The following is a 19,267-nucleotide window of genomic DNA, read 5'->3' on the forward strand; positions in this document are numbered from 1 at the left end:
AAAACCTGAATATGGTTTGAGGTTTGGTGTGGCCAAATATTTGCTGCTTGCTGTGTTTGATTGTTTAAAGAAACAATTAAAAAAATTCTGCTTAAAAAAAATCCAAAACTTTTGAACCATCTCAGCTTGTGACCAAACACCTGAGCCCATCCAGTCAGAGGTTTTTCCAGGTTTCTGATACTCTGCTGGCTTCCTTGACTCATATCTGTCTCCATAACTTTGGGTTCATTTAGGTTAGAACATAAGAACAGCCAGACTGGGTCAAACCAAAGGCCATCCTGCCCAGTATCCTGTCTACTGACAATGGCCAATGCCAAGTGCCCCAGACGGAGTGAACCTAACAGGTAATGATCAAGTGATCTCGCTCCTGCCATCCATCTCCATCCTCTGACAAACAGAGGCTAGGGACACCATTCCTTACCCATCCTGGCTAACAGCCATTAATGGACTTAACCTTCATGCATTTATCTGTTTCCTAGAGACTGGCTCCATGGGGTCCCTCACAAACTGGAGACGGTTACTGTGCGTTTGTCTTTAGTTCAGCTTATGGACATACTCCACGAACTGAGCATTTGAGCTTGTTCCAGAATCTGGGACGAGCCTATGTTGTGAAAACTGAAATGCACAAAATAGCACATGCATGTGAATGGTGCTAAAATTAAATTAACCCAGGGGGTCTCAAACTGGGGGGTTGGGACCCCTCAGGGGGTCATGAGGTTATTACTGGGGGTCACGAGCTGTCAGCCTCCACCTCAAACCCTGCTTTGCCTCCAGCATTTATAATAGTGTTAAATATATAAAACTATGTTTTCAATTTATAAGGGGTGGCGGGGGTGTCACAGTTAGAGGTTTGCTATGTGAAAGGGGTCACCAGGACAAAAGTTTGAGACCCACTGAATTAACCCCTCTGGAGCCTCAGGGAATACAGGGGAGGGGGGGTCTCCCTTGGTAGAGTTGGGAAGGATATTGTTCTTCTCATGTGATCCCTCCCCCAGTGGCTAATTTGAAATGAAGCTACCCTCCCCTGACATGAATCTCCCTATGGCACTGAAATTAAATGTAGACTATAACTTGGCATTTGGCAGTTGGCCTCAAACTGCTGAATGAGCTTTAGGGTGGGGAAGGCTGTGCCTCCCAGACAGCCTGGCCCTGCCCCCATCCGACCCCCACCCACTTCCTGCCCCCCGACTGCCCCCCTCAGAATCCCTGACCCATCCTGCTCCTTGCCCCCTCACTGCCCCCCAGAAACCCCTCCCCCAATTACCACTCCAGGACCCCACCCCTGCTCCCTGCCCCCTGACTGCTCCGACCCCTATCCACCCCCCCCACTGAGTCCTGACAGACCTCCCCATTCCCTGTCCCCTGACCGCCCGCCCCCAACATCTGCCCCCTCCCAGTGCCCTGACTGTCCCCAAGACTCCCTGTCCCTTATTCAACCCCCCCCCCGGCCCTTCCCTCACCCAGAGCCTCAGCGCATTTCTGAACAGCTGCAGAGCATCTCCGGCAGGGCCCCTGAGCTCCGCCTGCTCAGAGCCGCGTGGTCAGGGGCCAGGGCTATGAGCTCCAGCGGGGCCTGAGCTCCCTCCACTCGGCCCGGAGCTCGGGGCCCCGCCGGAGCCAGGCTGCAGCGCTGTCCGGGGGCGCTGCTGGATGCGCTGAGGCTCCAGGATGGGGGCGGAGGCGGGAGCCTCAGCCGTTCTCTTGGGGGGCCCTGCGGAGCCCGGGGCAAATTGCCCCACTTGCCCCGCACTCTGGGCAGCCCTGCGGCTGTGGGAGGAGTTTTGGGGGTGTCACCATTTCTCCCTTCCCCAGTTCAACCCCGATACCCCAGTGCTGAGGGTTCAGGCCACGGCCAAGGGTCCCGGGAACCTGCCCCGGGCTCCACCCTTGTGCCAACTGTCCCCTCTAGAAATATGTCTAGGGAGACGAGCCAAGATTCCTCAGCCAGGTCCAGGGCATCCAGCGACCAAAGCCAGAGACTGAGGGAGCAGCCGGCCCGTCACTCAGTGCAGAGAGATGCAGCGCGAGGGGGGCAGAGGGAAACCACCAGAGACAAACGGGTCTGTGCTCGAGTCTGTTCTCCAGGGTGAGTTACAGCTGCAGAGCTGAGCTGGGGAAGGGGGGAGCCCAGGGCTGGGGTAGCTGGGGGCAGAGGGGCACTGCAGATCTGTGGGGTGAGGAGCCCAGGGCTGGGCTAGCAGGAAGCTGTGGGGCACTGGCAGATCTGTGGGGCGAGGAGCCCAGGGCTGGGGTAGAGGTGTCTGTGGGGCACTGGCAGATCTGTGGGGTGAGGAGCCCAGGGCTGGGCTAGCAGGAGGCTGTGGGGCACTGGCAGATCTGTGGGGCGAGGAGCCCAGGGCTGGGGTAGAGGTGTCTGTGGGGCTCTGGCAGATCTGTGGGGTGAGGAGCCCAGGGCTGGGCTAGCAGGGGGCAGAGGGGCACTGGCAGATCAGTGGGGTGAGGAGCCCAGGGCTGGGCTAGCAGGAGGCTGTGGGGCACTGGCAGATCTGTGGGGCGAGGAGCCCAGGGCTGGGCTAGAGGGGGCTATGGGGCACTGGCAGATCAGTGGGGTGAGGAGCCCAGGGCTGGGCTAGCAGGAGGCTGTGGGGCACTGGCAGATCTGTGGGGCGAGGAGCCCAGGGCTGGGGTAGAGGTGTCTGTGGGGCACTGGCAGATCTGTGGAGTGAGGAGCCCAGGGCTGGGCTAGCAGGAGGCTGTGGGGCACTGGCAGATCTGTGGGGTGAGGAGCCCAGGGCTGGGCTTGCGGGGGGCTGTGGGGCACTGGCAGATCTGTGGGGTAAGGAGCCCAGGGCTGGGCTAGCAGGGGTCTGTGGGTTGGGTTTGAGGGGCACCGGCAGAGCTAGGATCCAGGGCTGAGGGTCTCTCAGAGCAGGACGCTCCGAGATCTGCCAGGAGGCAGAGCAGGGCTGGCTCTGCCTGTCAGAGCTGCCGGGCTCGGTGCCCAGATCTGCTCCAGTGACCTTCAATCCCCTCCCCCGCCTGTGGCCAACCCCTGGGGGACGGTGGTTTGCTCTGCCCGGCTGCGCTTGGCCCATGAGTCCCGGGGCCCTGTGAGCTGGGGGGAAGATTCAGGGTGCCCAAGGCAGCCCCCCTGCAATAACAACAGGAGCGACAGCAGCTGGCGTTTCCCAGACCCCTTGGCTGGCTGGGCTGGCAGACGCCCGGGGGGCTCTGAGCATCTCTCCCCACGGCTGAGCCCACGTCCTGGTGGGTCGGGTGTTTCCAGGGGGCTGAGCTCAGTAACGGCTGTTCGTTCCCATTGGAGTGCAGGGTGCTGCGCTCCCAGGCCCCCAGGGAAGACAAAACCCCACAGCAGCGGGTACAGCGGGCAGTGCCTTCTCGGTGGCACTCGCCAGAGAATCAGAGTGGCCAGCTCACAGCAGCCCAATGGAAACTTACCCAGCTATGGGGGGCTCGGTCTGAGAGCAGCCCAAGGGCACGGCTCCACCCCAAGAGAGGTACTGGGGATGACGCCTGCAGAGCTGCACTGAGGGTGCCCCCAGTCCTGCACCCCACATGTCCAGGGGAGGTTACCAGGTGTAACTGGAGACAGGGATTGCAGAGAGGGGACATGGTTGGACAGCTGGACGGAGCATAGTCCATAGACAGATCTAGCTCGTTAGTGAGGTGTTTATACCACACCCATCCTCACGCTGCCTTGCTAGGCCGGTCCAGCTCGGAATGGCAGCTGGTTTCTTAGCTACACGGAGGGCAGGATGTGAATTCAAGGTGATCTTGACACACTGGAGAATTGGTCTGAAATGAACGAGCTGAAATTCCATAAAGATGAGGGCCAACTGCCGCACTTAGGAAGGAAAAATCAAAGGCCGGGCTACAGACGGGGATATAACTGGCGAGGTGGGCGTACGGCTGGAAAGGATCAGGAGCTACAGTGGCTGACAAATTGAATAGGAGTCAAGAACGTGAGGCAGTTGCCAAAAAAAAACAACTATTGTCATTGTGTCGGTTTTTCCTAATTTTCTAGTGCTAACGTCCCCCATCATTTAAACATTTTTTGTCTGTGGCTAGTGTGGATCAGCTCCCGGCCACCAGCCTCCACCCTCACAAGCACTGCCTGCTCGGGCCCCGCAGGCCTCGCCCTGTGTGGGCCGGTTAGTGACAGGCAGCCCCTGACCCCCTGTGTTCTCTGAGTGTCACCCTGGAGCATCCAGCCCGGATCCACTGGACACGCACAGAACTACCAGGTCCCACAAGGACACAACGCAGCAGCTGGAACGATTTCAACACAGGATCCACACTGTGCTTCCTAGCACATCCCAGAGCTACAGCTGTAGTGAAAGCAAGACTATGGCCGTGGCTACACGACCAAATTAAGTCAACCTAACTGCCGTCAGCCTACAGCCACCGCGGTAATTGCATCACTTGTGCGTGGCTACACTCTGCTCCTGGTGTCAAGAGTGCTCATCCTCAGTCACCAGCATCATTTGTATCGGCTGTACTGGCAGTGCGGGGCATTGTGGGAAGGCTCCTGGAAGCCGGGAACAGTTCACGTAAGCAATGCAGTGTCTACACTGACACTGTGTTGACCGAACTACATCGCCCTGAACTCTACGCCGCTCGCGGAGGTGGAGTTATTGTTGGCACAGTGCGGGGGGTGGGGGGATTTACACTGGCGGAAGCGAAGTCTAAGGGTAGATCTTCCAGAGTGAGGTCGACTTGAGCTTCCTTGTGTCACCCTAACTCTGTGGTGTCACCAGGCCCATGTTCCTGAACAGAGCCGAGAGTCAGCGATTGAGGCAAATAGCGTGTAAGGGTCATGGACACCGAACGGTTACATGTGTGAGCCCTGTGGTCTGACCCCCGCGAGAGATGCAGGGGGAGGGGTAATTGACCAGCCGCTGCGATGGAATCTACTGGCGAGCAAAGGCAGTCGACTGAGCATGTCCGTGCGTCATTTGCGAAATAGCTGCAGGTCGTTTGGGGACATTGGGGTAAACTTGGACTAATGGGACCAGGCAAGGCTGGATCATGGGGCATCTCTGCTCCCTGCTGGTCACTGCACTGCTGGCGACAAGCCTGGTGCAGGGTGAGTGTGGGGTGGAGTGAGATGAGCGCCTGGACCCTGCCTCCCCGGGGGCGAGGAGAGAGAGATGGGCTTGCAGAGAAGAGAATTGGGCTAGTGAATAACAGGGGGATCCAACCCCTTCACCCTTCATAGAAGCCCCTGCCTATCTAGCCCCTAGTTCTGCTTTCACTCCTCAGCCACCCCATTCAGAGCAATAGGGACTATTAACTGTGGAACCTACAGATGGCAAGCTGAATAGTGACTCTGCTAAGATTTTTAACGGTTGCTAAGGATAGCAGGGCTGTTTCAGGAGAGTGGGTGTAGCCTGAGATTTATGGGTGAAGCTACTGGCACTCATCCCCCCAGACACATCGTGTCAGACCCCAGCAATGGCACCACCAACATCCTAATATCTTCCCCTTTTCTTTCTTCACTCCCAGGGCAGACAGAACCAAGCAGGTAAGACACACAGCAAAACACCAGCCTCACCTCCCCTGGGCATGTGGAATGAGAATGAGGCTGGGAGCCCGGACTCCTGGGTCCTATCCCAGCTGTGCTTGGGGAGTGGGGTCTAGTGGGTTAGAGCTGGAGGGATAAGATAGTGTCATGGGGGTTAGGGACAGGAGGTTAAAGTTATCATAGGGTTAAGGTTATAATGAGGTCAGGACGTTATAGCATGAGGGTTATCATGGGGGTGAGGGTCTGAGTTGAAATGTGGGGTTTCTTTCTTTCTCTCTCAGATAGTGGCAGAATGAAGACAGGATGAGTTAAAGTTCTACCAAGATGGTTCGTATTAGCAGGGTTCTGGAGTCCCAGGCTGGCAGGGAAAACAGGCTCAGAGGCAGTCTCAGCACATCAGGTGGCAGGCCCAAGGGGGTCTCTGTGACACAATCTGTCACACAAACCACACCTATTGGTGGAGTTTGCATCTGTATATTCACACATGCCGGCTCCACACCAACAGGAAACAATCTCAGAGGCAGCCAGCAGATGGCATCCAGCAGCATCAAATCACACAGCTAGTTATAGCCTCAGGGCCCTGTGTTAGGCCTGACCTGGAACTGCGCAGCATCAGCTCAGAGATTTAAACCCCTTGAACCAAACCAGGGCAAACTGTGTGTGGACGGGGCTCAAAATTGTCAAACGTGCCCCACAGGCCTGAGCGTCAAAGGGATTTAGGCACTTAATGGTGCAGCTGTGCTCCTTACAGGGTATTCAAAGATAGCTGTGCAGATTAAGTGCCTAATTCCCATTGACTCTATTATACTTAGGTTCGAAATTACCAGCTTTTATAGGTGCCTAAGAGCTTTTCAAAATCCTGCTTGGCACCTTCCTGCACCCATAGGTGCCCAACTCCCTTTGACTATCTGGCCCCATGTGTCTGTATTATGATTTAGGCTCCAAAATCAGTTCAGGGCTGCAAGGCTGAGCAGAGCAATATCTAGAATACCTTTAAAATCTGGGTTGTTGCCTTTAGCACGTGTTAAACTGGTCAACTCCCCCTCCACCCACCCACACACCCTCTCTCTCTCTCTCTCTCCAATCTGCTAGATACACCACTCCCCTCCCAAAGGTGGAGCTAGAACCCAGGAGTCCTGGCTCTGAGCCCCAACCCCCACTCTAATACACTGGACCCCACTCCCCTCCCAGAGCAGGGAACTTCTTATAGATCCTTAATATGACAACTTGTAGTGTGACCGCCCCTCACGCCACCCGAGTCACTCTGCCCTCGGGCCCGTCATTCCAGCGGGTATTTCCTGCCCATCGCTGCTGCAGGAGGTGGAGGTGCTCGCTGTAGGCTCTATGAGCTGCAACAGTCTCTTCTGTGAAGCATTAAAAGAGCCTGCGAGTTACAGCCCCGTCACAGAGGACATGATGTGTGCTGGGTCCATGCACAGCTGTAAAGGCTTTGCTTGGGTGAGGTTCTCAGAATGAGATCTGGAGACCCCCTCTCTGTGTGGGGTGCTACAGGGACCCCCCACCTCATTGCTCCTGGCCCATTGTCCCTGTTGACTTGGTGTTGGGTGTCAATGGGACCATAGGGGCCAACTCCATGGGGGTCCCATGGCTCAGCTCCTCCCCCTCCCTTTCCCCCCAATCCTCCCACCCACTGGCGGCCCCACCAATCAGCTCCTCCCCCACCTTCCCAGCGCCGCCTGCCCACCACAATCAGCTGTTCAGTGGCATGAAGAAGATGCAGGGGCGAGGGGAGGGGTGGGAGCAGGGAGAGGCAAGGGAGGGGGCGGAGTGCGGTGGGAAGAGGAAGAGGTGGGGCAGGCATGGGGGGCTTGGGGGAAGGGGCAGAGTGGGGGTGGAGCCTGGGGTGGAAGGGGGGGTCAAGCAACTCCCCCCCCCCAGCAACTCAGGAAGTTTTCACCTCTGAGTGGGACCCACCAAACCGTGGTCCTGGATGGAGGGGCTGAGCTCTGAGTTCATTCCCCAGCGTTCAGACATGACACCTCTTAGCGTGAGGCTGCGCCATAGAGTATAAAGTCAGCAGGATCCATCAGCCCATCCAGTCTGACCTCCTGGATACCCCGGACCATAACTGGACCCGGTTACCCCTTCACTGAGCCCAGGGACTTGCGTCTGGGTAAAGCATCTCCCAGAAAGGCAGCCAGTGGGGACGTGAAGCCATCGAGAGATAGAGAACCCACCACTGCCCTTATGGAGCCCGGACCCCACCCCCAAAACCCTATTTCTGTCCCCGTCTCTAGGGTGACAGTGGGGGACCCCTGGTGTGTGAAAAGGATGGGACCTGGTATCTTGCTGGGATTGTGAGCTGGTTACTGAGAACATCATAAAATACTTTTGCTGGACGTTCGCAAGGTCTCCTTAATTTGTTTCTTAGGAGCCAGAACAATAACACATAAGAACCCAAAACTCAGAGGGAGAGAACGCAGGCTACTGCCTATAACAGAGAAGCACAACTCACTGGGGACCTGCTGACTGGCTGCTGCTACGCCCCGATTGTGTGCTGCCCTACCGAGCTCCCCAGCATGCAAGCACGCCCAGGAACCCTGCCCAACATTTAAAGTCACAGTATTCAATTTTAACAACCACAAATGCACCAGAGCATCAACATTTCCTGTTTTACAAGGCCTCTCCTTTTTTGGAACCCTTGTTTCTAAACATGCCATGCAGGATTTGAATCAAATTTCAGTGACTAATTATCATATGGGTGGAATCACCATTACTGTGTATTCTGGGTAGTTATGTTGTTGGCTTCTTTAGGAAATTTGGGGAAACGGGAGCACTGGGAAAGCCTGCCCCCCCGCCCCCAAACACACATACACACCACACATTTGCTGCCCACTGGTGCTGCCTGAGCAGTAGCCTTGTGACATCAGAGTTAACCCACCACTCAGCACTCCCTCCCTCCGGTTCATTTTCATACTTGGGGAGAATGACTAGCACCCTGGCTGCCATGGCAACAGCTCCCTTTGACAGCTGGTTGCCCCCATGTTACCAGAACATCATCACAGACAGGAAGTTTGTAATGAAACAGGGCCAGAGCTGGATAACCGGGACAGCCCCTGCTGTGCTCAGTGAGGTTTGTGCTGCGGTACAGTGCTGTGTTCCTTCGCAAAGGGCAGGTGTTTGCTACTGTCCTCAGTAAGGCCTAGGTGAAAACAAGATGCAAAATTCCAGCTCTTTTTCTTGGATATTGTTTCTCTGCTTCTTGCACATTCAGGCTTACAGCTGAGAACTTTCACTGACCCTGAAGTTGCATGAAATGAGTTTTGTTTTAATGCAATTTAATTTAATGACTTTCAATACTCTGATCAGCACAGCCCTGAGTGGTGAAACGGGAATTTTCACCAAGCTAACAATGGCAATAAAATATAGACTGAACCAACGCATGAGTAAGAGCTTCGTTGTTTAAACAGCTTGTAGAGGTGTGGACTCACCTCCACGGCACCTCCTGCTGGTGACTTCTGGGAATTAGCTCATTCCAGCTCCGGAGCGCCCTCTGCAGGCCAGTGATCCGCCTGTCCTCTGGCCCCCGTGCCCCTCCCTGGACCCGGTGCCCCTTTAGCTGGGGTGCTGCCCCCTGGCAGTAACCCCTCAGTCTCAGGGTCTCCCCTTCTTGGGGAACCTCCAACCCACTATTCCCACCTCACATCAGTATAAGGCTACTGCCAGTCATCATCTAGCCCTGCGCCCTGGGGCAGGCTGCAGGATCAGCCACTCATCACCGGCAAGGAGGGTCTGGACCTGCTGCCTTGGCCTACCCCTGGGCTGCCCTCTGCAACCCCCAGGACCTGTTGGCCTTCTGCTAGGCCACAGCCTGGGGCTTTCCAGGCTGGAGCTCCCCAGCTCCTCAGCCTTTCCCCAGCCCTGCTCCACTCAGGTACCCTGTCTCTAGCTCCCTGCAGCCAGGCCCTTCTCCCTCTACAGACAGAGAGAGACTGATCCTTCCACCTTCCCTGGCCTTCTTATAAGGCCCTGTCGCTCAGTTTGGGGCATGGCTCCAGCTGCAGCCTCTTCCCCCAAAGTGAAGCATTCTCAGATTAGCAAATGTCCAAAGAAGTGTTGCCCTGGCACCCTCAATTCAGTCCTCTTGCTCATTTGCAGGATGATGCAGACTTTAATTACATGATCCCATAGTATTTTTTTCCCACAGGACCCGTTCCTTATTCAGCACACAGGGTTTTCTGCTCTGGGGCTGGGTATTGAAGGAGTCTGTTGCCTGTAGGATCCCTGCCTCATTTCTTGCAGCGTTAACGTTGCACAGGCAATGCTTATTCTGGTATTTCCTAACTTGAGAGTGCTTCACTTTGCAGCCTTTTAGTCCTCTGTGCATTTCCTAATGTTTATAGCTTGCTTTACTGAGGAGAACAGTCTCCACAACAAAGGGCTTGGTTATTTTTTTGTGTGTGTGATGTCTCCATTATTTATCTGGTCAGTGTCACTAGTGTGCACTTTACAAGACAGAGAAAGTAAGGACACTCTCTGATACAAAGCCCCTATGATCTAAGGAAGACTGACACATACAAAGAAAGCAGGAGATGTAAGAACTAGGATGTTCTTTCTTTCTTCTGATGAATAGTCATTTATTATGAATTACACTGGTCTACAATTTTTGAGAAGTTGTCTGCTTCAGAGACAAAATGTGGTATTTATTATGTATTTTGATGTGCTGAATTCAAATATGACAATTAAAACAACTGATTGGCTACTGTTTCTTAGATATTTAAGTTTTTACATTTTATGTCTATGTATATTGTGTAGATAGTAGAGTTTTAATCATAAATTGTAAACCTAGGTCTTTTCATGTGTTTATGGTTGCTTTACATGATAATATTTCACCTGTCCTGTTTATGTAACACTTTAAAAATCAGCAAAAGGGTTATCTAACTAAAATTTATTATGAAACAAAAGGCAAAAAACTATTATGTACATAGTTTAGTCCTATTCAGTGTCTACTCAGCGCTTCTTGGCTTGTCTCTTGTATTCATTAAATGGAGCATCTCTTGTCACTGTCCAGCAATAGTCTGCAAGCATTGATGGGCTCCATTTGCCCTGATAGCGTTTCTCCATTGTTGCAATGTCATGGTGAAATCTCTCGCTGTGCTCGTCGCTCACTGCTCCGCAGTTCGGTGGAAAAAAATCTAGATGAGAGTGCAAAAAATGTATCTTTAGTGACATGTTGCAACCAAGGCTTTTGTATGCCTTGAGGAGGTTTTCCACCAACAACCTGTAGTTGTCTGCCTTGTTGTTTCCGAGAAAATTTATTGCCACTAACTGGAAGGCTTTCCATGCCATCTTTTCCTTGCCACACAGTGCATGGTCAAATGCATCATCTCAAAGAAGTTCACGAATCTGAGGACCAACAAAGACACCTTCCTTTATCTTAGCTTCACTTAACCTTGGAAATTGTCCACGGAGGTACTTGAAAGCTGCTTGTGTTTTGTCAATGGCCTTGACAAAGTTCTTCATCAGACCCAGCTTGATGTGTAAGGGTGGTAACAAAATCTTCCTTGATTCAACAAGTGGTGGATGCTGAACACTTTTCCTCCCAGGCTCCAATGACTGTCGGAGTGGCCAATCTTTCTTGATGTAGTAGGAATCTCTTGCACGACTATCCCATTCGCAGAGAAAACAGCAGTACTTTGTGTATCCAGTCTGCAGACCAAGCAAGAGAGCATCAACCTTCAAAACGCCACAAAGCTGCCACTGACGTTGGTCATAGTTTATGCACCTCAAAAGTTGTTTCACGTTGTCATAGGTTTCCTTCATATGGACTGCATGACCAACTGGAATTGATGGCAAAACATTGCCATTATGCAGTAAAACAGCTTTAAGACTCGTCTTCGATGAATCAATGAACAGTCTCCACTCATCTGGATCGTGAACGATGTTGAGGGCTGCCATCACACCATCGATGTTGTTGCAGACTACAAGATCACCTTCCATGAAGAAGAATGGGACAAGATCCTTTTGACGGTCACGGAACATGGAAACCCTAACATCACCTGCCAGGAGATTCCACTGCTGTAGTCTGGAGCCCAACAGCTCTGCCTTACTCTTGGGTAGTTCCAAATCCCTGACAAGGTCATTCAGTTCACCTTGTGTTATGAGGTGTGGTTCAGAGGAGGAGGATGGGAGAAAATGTGGGTCCTGTGACATTGATGGTTCAGGACCAGAAGTTTCATCCTCTTCCTCTTCCTCATCTGACTCAAGTGAGAATGATTCTGGTGCATCAGGAACCGGCAGTCCTTCTCCGTGGGGTACTGGGCGTATAGCTCATGGAATGTTTGGATAATGCACAGTCCACTTTTTCTTCTTTGACACACCTTTCCCAACTGGAGGCACCATGCAGAAGTAACAATTGCTGGTATGATCTGTTGGCTCTCTCCAAATCACTGGCACTGCAAAAAGCATAGATTTCCTTTTCCTGTTCAACCACTGGTGAAGATTTGTTGCACAAGTGTTGCAGCATATATGTGGGGCCCACCTCTTGTCCTGATCTCCAATTTTGCAGCCAAAATAAAGGTGATAGGCTTTCTTAACCATAGTGGTTATACTGCGCTTTTGTGATGCAAAAGTCACTTCACCACAAACATAGCAGAAGTTATCTGCACTGTTCACACAATTACGAGGCATCTCTGCTCACTTTGGCTAAACAGAAATGTGTCCCTTTGCAAAATCAAACACTGACAAATAAGAGAGCACGACACTGTATGATTTCTAGAGCTGATATAGGGCAATTTGTTCAGCAGAGTGATGTAAGCGTTACGATTGCATCATCCATGACTTCCAGGAATAACATGATGCAATGCATATCATGTATGACGCAATACCAGCTTCAGATTGCATCATTCATTGTTTTGCCTAAAAAGCAAGTACTGTCCAAACCACATGCAGCTGATCTGAAGTGCTGCGCGGTGCTAGGTTTTGGGTAGCCAGCCCCTCACAATGGCAAAGAGCCTTTTCAGAACTCTGATGCAATCTTCCCTTGATGCTCATCATCTCTGGTGGCCTTTAACCTTAGGCTCATCTCAAGCTCTTCCCACCTCTGGATGCTCTCTGCTGATTGGCTGCCTTCTCGTGGCATGCCCCATTCCTAGCCAGATTTATCCAATCCTTTGTTCCTGCAGAACTCAGTGTGGCTGGAACATTAGACTGGAAGAGTTTGCAACAAAACAGTGTGCAGCATTCTGGGGTTTTGAGTACTGTGGCAGAGCTCTGCCCTTGCTCCCGTGGGTCCTGCGCTTCTAGGCGGTTTATGCTGCCTCAGTGGCTCACTGTGACCCTCCACGTAGCCCTTCTCTCTCCAGGGTCAGGGTTACAGTCTACTGAGCCCTTTTCATCATAGGCTGCAAGGCGGTTGGTGAGAGAACTCCCACAGTCTCTGTTCAGCCTCCTGTCCTGACAGGGACCTGACTTCCCCTCCCAGGAGCTGTTCCTGTAGTGGTGGGTTGGGGGGAACCCGGGCCCGTCCTCTACTCCGGGTTCCAGCCCAGGGACCCTAATGGTAGCAGTTGGTTGGCAGCCGACCTTTCACTGCCAGAGTTGCTACATTTCCCTGGGCCACTTCCCCACCGCTCTCCTGCTTCTCCCGTCTTCACCTTTACCTTAGGGCTCCTTTAATGATGGTTTGAGGGTGTCTTCAGTAATCAGCCCTTCAGCCGCACTTCCTCTCCTCTGGCTCCCTGGCTCCTCTGCCTGACTGGACTGAGCCCTTTGTATAGTATCAGCAGGGCCTTAATTAGAGTCAGGTGGTCACATTAGCTTAATGGCCTCACCTGACTTGTTACAGGTTAATTAGAGTCAGGTGTTCTCATTAGCCTGGAGCAGCCCCTGCTCTGGTCAGTCAGGGAACAGAAAACTGTTAATCCAGTGGCCAGTATATCTGCCTTCTGCTATTCTGCTGTACCCAACTGGCCTGGGTCTATCACAGTACGTAAGCCATGGCCTCTCCACTTTGTCACCATTGGGGATTTCACATCAGGAATGTGGTGGATGGAAACTTCTATTTTCATTGTCTTTGGGGAACATGAAGTTTTTCACTTGCTGTGGCCCAGGCAGTACGAGGAAGTCCCTCAGGCTACTGCTCAAGTGGGTCCACAGTCCTGGATCATCTAGATTTAAGGAACTGAACTCAGCAGCAGCTGTTTCTTGTGCCTCCACCACACTCTTCTCTGATCTACACTTTTCTTCAGGAATGTTCATGGTTACATCCATCTGAGATGGAGATATGGATGCTGCAGTAGCTGCCAGGTCACCTGCACTCTGACTACCTGGAAGATCAGGCATCTCCTCACCACTCACATCCTCACTGGGGCCGGAAAGCTCACCGTGAACATTTGTGTCTATGTATCTCAGGAGAGCTCCTTCCTGCTTAGACAGAAAAGCTTCCTTTGCTTTCTTTCTTTTTCTGAATGCTGCCCCAGAGGGGCGTTTTCTTCTTTCACTCATGACTGCTGTTCTGTGCCAGCTAGAGTGGCAGGGGACAAATAAGCAGGCTGGTAGCAGGGTCTGAGCGAGGGAAGAGATCAGCGTCTTAATGGCCTACTCGGCTCCTACTACTTCAGTTGACTGCCTGTTCTCCTCAAGCGGGTTCAGGGAAGCAGCAGGAAATAGGAAGCTCCCTGACAAGCTGGTGTTAGTCCAGACTCCTAGGGGTGCTCAAGAGGTACATTAGAGGCTCCTCCTCCTCTCTCTCCCTGCAGCTCCTGTTGCTTTCTGTTATTCCCTCTCCCCGTTTCTCCTGCCTGTCTGTTATGTCTCTTGTGCCCCCTTCCTCCAGCACAGCACTCCACAAGCTCTGTGCATCTACAGCAGAGAGAAAACATATGCACCAGCACCAGACACAATTTTCTACGCTCTGGGTCCTAGTGGTGCCCTGCCACAGTCTGGCACCTGCGGCAGCCACCTCAGTTCGCCTCATGGTAAGGCCAGCCCTGTCCTGTGGGCACGGAGAAACTAACTCCCATTGAGGTCAGCCAGGGAGGCTGGATGTGCACATTGCAGGAAATAGACGGTCAGGGCAGCATAATCCACTGAAAAAACCGTGACTTGCTAATTGCAACCCAGGCTCTCCCTGTGTGGCTCTTCGTCCTGCCTCTGTTGGCTGGAGCATGAGCAGAGCTTTATGAGACAGCTGCTGCGGCTGTGGCCAGCCAGCGAAGTGCATTTCCCATCGTCTCTCTTCCGGCAGTGGATGTTTGACTGCAGCAGCCCCGCAGAGGTCCCGGCCTCGCTCTCTAATGTCCATTCTCCTCTTGCTTTCACGGCGATTCTTGGACCATTGAGTAGCCTCAGGAAAACATCCCAGCTGTGGACACAGGCACCAGCACTGATTCCACAAGCTAACGTCCACTTTGCAATCCAGGGAACCAGCCTGGGTTGTCTGGAGCGCAGGGTGTGGCCCACGGTGACTGCAGACACTGCCCCTGCTGCACAGCGACTCCTGGGACCCCTCTAGCCCATCAGCACTCGGCTCTCCCGCGTTCTGCTGAGCGGCTGAGATCTGGGGGAACAGAAACCCTTTGTTAGAGACGGAAAATCTCCTCCCAGGAACACTCTGTCAATGGCTGCCAGAGGCCGTCCCTGTGAAACCCCAAATGTGCAGCCCCTTGGATTCCCACAGGGGAGATCTCAGCTCATTCACTTGTCACCCGTGGCCGCAGTCTCTGACAGGGGGAATGTAGAGGGTATTTTTTTGCCAATGGTCCCTTCTGCAGCACCCATAATGGGAGGAGGTTTGGCCTTGTGATGTGAGGCCTGGGTCTGAGAATCAGGGCTCCTGGGTTCTGGGGCTCTGGAATGGGGTGTGGTCTAGTGGGTGGAGCTGGATTTGTTGACAGTGAGAGAGAGGGGCTTGTGCTGAAGGACCCTGGGTCAATTCCTGTGATGTCTACATGTGGCCACGATTTTACTTGCCTCTCAATGTAGGTTATTTAGCCCATTCCTGGACACGTGTTACATCTGCTGCTGGCCACCCCTGAGATGTAGGTCCTTCATCCACACAAGGACATGGCACATCAAGGTCAATCCAGCAGCTCCCATCCGGTCTTCACCTCCGCAATGGAGGGCGAGCTCTAACCTGACCAGAGAAAGACAGGGTGGTGTTCTTCAGGGGAATCTGCTGGAGCTCCTGCATCCCCTACTCCACCTCATACCCCAACACGCTAAGGGTTTTCCAAAGATACCACTAATGTCGGATAAACAAAGCAGCTGAGATGAGGTCAGTGTGGGTGGATTTACTGAGCAGACTGGTTCTAATGGAAGAACAGATTTCTCCCCTGCTCTGGGGAGATTCCCATAGGAAAAGTCTCAGATGGTTGGGGTGGGGGCAATGCAAACCCTCAGCCCCTTGAATGGCAGGAAATCAGGACTCAGGGAGTTAAGGGGTGTCTCTGTCCAGCTGGAGGGAGCAGATCTGGAGAGCAGGAAGAGCACTAGTGGCATTGTAGGAAAGCCAGTGACTTCTACCTGTGAAGGTGGCTGAAGCTTCTGGCAGACACTAGAGTCCCGGATCCTTACACCTCCTTTGGGGATCCTTTCCCTAGGAATAAAATAAGGACACCACACAGAGAATGACATTTGAATCCCAGGGAAAAGGGATGATCTCAGCCAGGCTACGTACCAGGAACCCGATTTTTGCCCCAAGAGCCACAATTACCCAGAGGAGGTTTTCTTCCCCATTTGCTTTCAGGTTATTTACTCACAGTATTCATTTGTCTGCTTTGCCGGGTCTCCACTCTCTGCAGCTGTTCATTGGTTTTAGTAACAGTCTTTCACTTTTCCCTTCTGTTTCCTCTTCTTACAGGGTAGCATCTGCTTAGCACTTTTAAAAAAAATAAAACAATTCAAAACAAAATCCTGATCCTATATTGAAGAGGAAGGTTCCTGAGAATTTGGCTGCAAAACTTCAGTGTCTGCATATTTCAGTCCCTATTATTTATTCAGGTGCAGGTCTGATGCAATCTGCGCCCCCAAGAATGCCCATATAATACCTGTTAAAAGAGAAGAAGAGAGTAGATTAAAAGGTGGGGGAAATCAACCAATGCATCAGCCCTTTTCTGCATCATTGAAGCACCAGGCATGGGAGCGAAACAGGTTACAAATCCCCATGGTTCTTTCCCACTAGACAGACATCAAGAAAGAAAAAGGCCTTCAGCCAATTATTTCCTTACACTCGGAAGGGGTGAAATTCAGCCCTGTGCAGACAGCCAGGGCAAGGTCTGTGCATCACAGCGGGATTAAGTGGCACTTCACTGCCCAGGTGCTGGGAGACTTCGGTGGCACAGGTGTCCTCCTGGATTGGAACAGCCGGCTGGAATCCTGTGAGGTACAGAGCAGAGAGAGGTTTGGGCCACAACGTTCACCTCAGAGGCTGAGCTTCTGCAGACTTTTGGGATGTTCCCATCTGAAGAGGAGGATTTTGGCCAGCCCCAGCTCAGAGCTTTCAGTCACTTCAACCAGTGATTCTCTGGCACAGTTAATCTAAAGCAGCTGAACTTTTCAGGCCTTGCCCCCATCTCCGACCCCCCTCCCACCCTGCATTGCCCTCTAACAGCCCTCTCCCTTCTCTCGATCCCTGCCAAGCCCAAATACAGAGCGTAGCCCCCGCTCCTCCTCTCTTAGACCCTCTCCTCACACGACCCTCCCCTACCTTTGAGAGGCTGATACCGGTGCCCTTTACCAAGCTCCTGGAGAAATCATGGCTCCTCAGGACAACCTGGGAGTGGGTGGTTCCAACCTCTGTGTGGGGTGAGTGGTTTTCCGACTAAGCTTCACTGAGAGCCAGCATGTCTCGATTTCACAGGATGAGTGAAGTCTAGGAAGCGCTGCACTTCTTGAGGACTTCCAACTTCGCCCCATTTATCAATGGCTTCCACCTTATTTGGATCAATAATAACATCTTATGGGGAGAGGATGTACCCCCAAAACTCTGTGGAGAGTTGGCTGGAGGTTCCGCTTTTCCAATTCTGCGTTGAAACCATGCAGCCGAAACCTCTCCAGGTTCGGATGTGCTGCGCGTGCTGCTCTGGGTTCTCCAAAAAGAGACGTATGTCACCCCAATAGATGACACTGTCCCCAAATACATCACTGATTAAGTGTTTCAAGGTCAGGGGACCGTTAGTTAGCTCAAATAGCATATCAGACCGTTAAAATGTCCATCGTGTGTTTTGAAATCTGTCTTCCATTTGTCCCTTGCCCAAACGAGCCTTAGATTGGAAATTTGTCCCTTTACCCAGCTCCTGGAGAAATCATGGCTCCTCAGGACAACCTGGGAGTGGGTGGTTCCAACCTCTGTGTGGGGTGCGTGGTTTTCCGTCTAAGCTTCACTGAGAGCCAGCATGTCTCGATTTCACAGGATGAGTGAAGTCTAGGAAGCGCTGCACTTCTTCAGGACTTCCAACTTCGCCCCATTTATCAATGGCTTCCACCTTATTTGGATCAATCATAACATCTTCTGGGGAGAGGATGTACCCCCAAAACTCTGTGGAGAGTTGGCTGGAGGTTCCGCTTTTCCAATTCTGCGTTGAAACCATGTAGCGGAAACCTCTCAGGTTCGGATGTGTTGCGCGTGCTGCTCTGGGTTCTCCAAAAAGAGACGTATGTCACCCCAATAGATGACACTGTCCCCAAATACATCACTGATTAAGTGTTTCAAGGTCAGGGGACCGTTAGTTAGCTCAAATAGCATATCAGACCGTTAAAATGTCCATCGTGTCTTTTGAAATCTGTCTTCCATTTGTCCCTTGCCCAAACGAGCCTTAGATTGGAAATTTGTCCCTTTACCCAGCTCCTGGAGAAATCATGGCTCCTCAGGACAACCTGGGAGTGGGTGGTTCCAACCTCTGTGTGGGGTGCGTGGTTTTCCGTCTAAGCTTCACTGAGAGCCAGCATGTCTCGATTTCACAGGATGAGTGAAGTCTAGGAAGCGCTGCACTTCTTCAGGACTTCCAACTTCGCCCCATTTATCAATGGCTTCCACCTTATTTGGATCAATCATAACATCTTCTGGGGAGAGGATGTACCCCCAAAACTCTGTGGAGAGTTGGCTGGAGGTTCCGCTTTTCCAATTCTGCGTTGAAACCATGCAGCCGAAACCTCTCCAGGTTCGGATGTGTTGCGCGTGCTGCTCTGGGTTCTCCAAAAAGAGACGTATGTCACCCCAATAGATGACACTGTCCCCAAATACATCACTGATTAAGTGTTTCAAGGTCAGGGGACCGTTAGTTAGCTCAAATAGCATATCAGACCGTTAAAATGTCCATCGTGTGTTTTGAAATCTGTCTTCCATTTGTCCCTTGCCCAAACGAGCCTTAGATTGGAAATTTGTCCCTTTACCAAGCTCCTGGAGAAATCATGGCTCCTCAGGACAACCTGGGAGTGGGTGGTTCCAACCTCTGTGTGGGGTGCGTGGTTTTCCGTTTAAGCTTCACTGAGAGCCAGCATGTCTCGATTTCACAGGATGAGTGAAGTCTAGGAAGCGCTGCACTTCTTGAGGACTTCCAACTTCGCCCCATTTATCAATGGCTTCCACCTTATTTGGATCAATCATAACATCTTCTGGGGAGGATGTACCCCCAAAACTCTGTGGAGAGTTGGCTGGAGGTTCCGCTTTTCCAATTCTGCGTTGAAACCATGCAGCCGAAACCTCTCCAGGTTCGGATGTGTTGCGCGTGCTGCTCTGGGTTCTCCAAAAAGAGACGTATGCCACCCCAATAGATGACACTCTTCCCAAATACATCACTG

General features: G+C 52.3%; 2 long non-coding RNA genes across 2 annotated transcripts in view; one reads left to right on the top strand and one right to left on the bottom strand.

The window, feature by feature from the left end:
* The first annotated feature begins 2,024 nt into the window (after positions 1-2,024).
* The window catches only part of LOC120404689, a 33,816-nt gene continuing 16,573 nt past the window's right edge, over positions 2,025-19,267 (top strand). Inside the window, exons 1-2 of the long non-coding RNA XR_005598118.1 lie at positions 2,025-2,086; positions 5,488-5,506. This is a non-coding gene — a long non-coding RNA (uncharacterized LOC120404689). The remainder of the gene's footprint in view (positions 2,087-5,487; positions 5,507-19,267) is intronic.
* Positions 15,558-16,752, bottom strand: LOC120404690. Its single transcript, XR_005598119.1, has 4 exons — positions 16,696-16,752; positions 16,228-16,515; positions 15,992-16,064; positions 15,558-15,602 (listed from the first exon to the last, which is right to left on the bottom strand). It is a non-coding gene; the product is annotated as an uncharacterized LOC120404690 (long non-coding RNA).

Source organism: Mauremys reevesii, linkage group 4, assembly GCF_016161935.1.
Source record: "Mauremys reevesii isolate NIE-2019 linkage group 4, ASM1616193v1, whole genome shotgun sequence".
Taxonomy (NCBI): Eukaryota; Metazoa; Chordata; order Testudines; family Geoemydidae; genus Mauremys; species Mauremys reevesii.